The following is a 578-nucleotide window of genomic DNA, read 5'->3' on the forward strand; positions in this document are numbered from 1 at the left end:
CTGCCGAGATCACGCTGTGTCCGGCAGGGAGGGGTGTCGTTTTGCAGCCCCGCGAGAGACCCCCGAGGACACCACCAGGCCCCGGGCTACCGCGGAGCCAGTGCTGCAACTAGTTCGGAGACGCCAGGTTCCTGCGCACGGTGTGCAAACCCCGGAGCGGAGGGGCGCTCCACAAGCTGCCCGCGCCCTAAGCGGCCCCGGCGCGAGGCCGGACGGCGGGCGGCCCCACCGCGCTCCGCTTCCTCTCGGCAACCCGTCTGGCCGCGGCGCGCTCATTGGCCGTGCACCCCGCAGCCGGCCATTGGTCCGCGGGCCCTATTTTACATAGAGCGCTCTGGGCCAATCGGCGCGCGGCGCCTACTTAACATGCACGCCGGCCGCCAGTCAGCGAGCGCGGGGGCCGGGCCACCACGTGCTGTTGCTAAGCTCGGGCTTCCAAATTGTTACTAGCGCGGCGGGCCTATCCGAACCGAGCTTCGCATCTGTCAACATTCTCGGCCCGGCCCGAGGCGTTCGGCTGCTTCCCATTGGCCCCGTCTCGGACCAGCGCCCGCCCCCGGCGCCCGAGTGCCCGCCCC

The sequence above is a fragment of the Pteropus alecto genome, unplaced genomic scaffold, assembly GCF_000325575.1.
Source record: "Pteropus alecto unplaced genomic scaffold, ASM32557v1 scaffold5, whole genome shotgun sequence".
NCBI classification, from domain to species: Eukaryota; Metazoa; Chordata; class Mammalia; order Chiroptera; family Pteropodidae; genus Pteropus; species Pteropus alecto.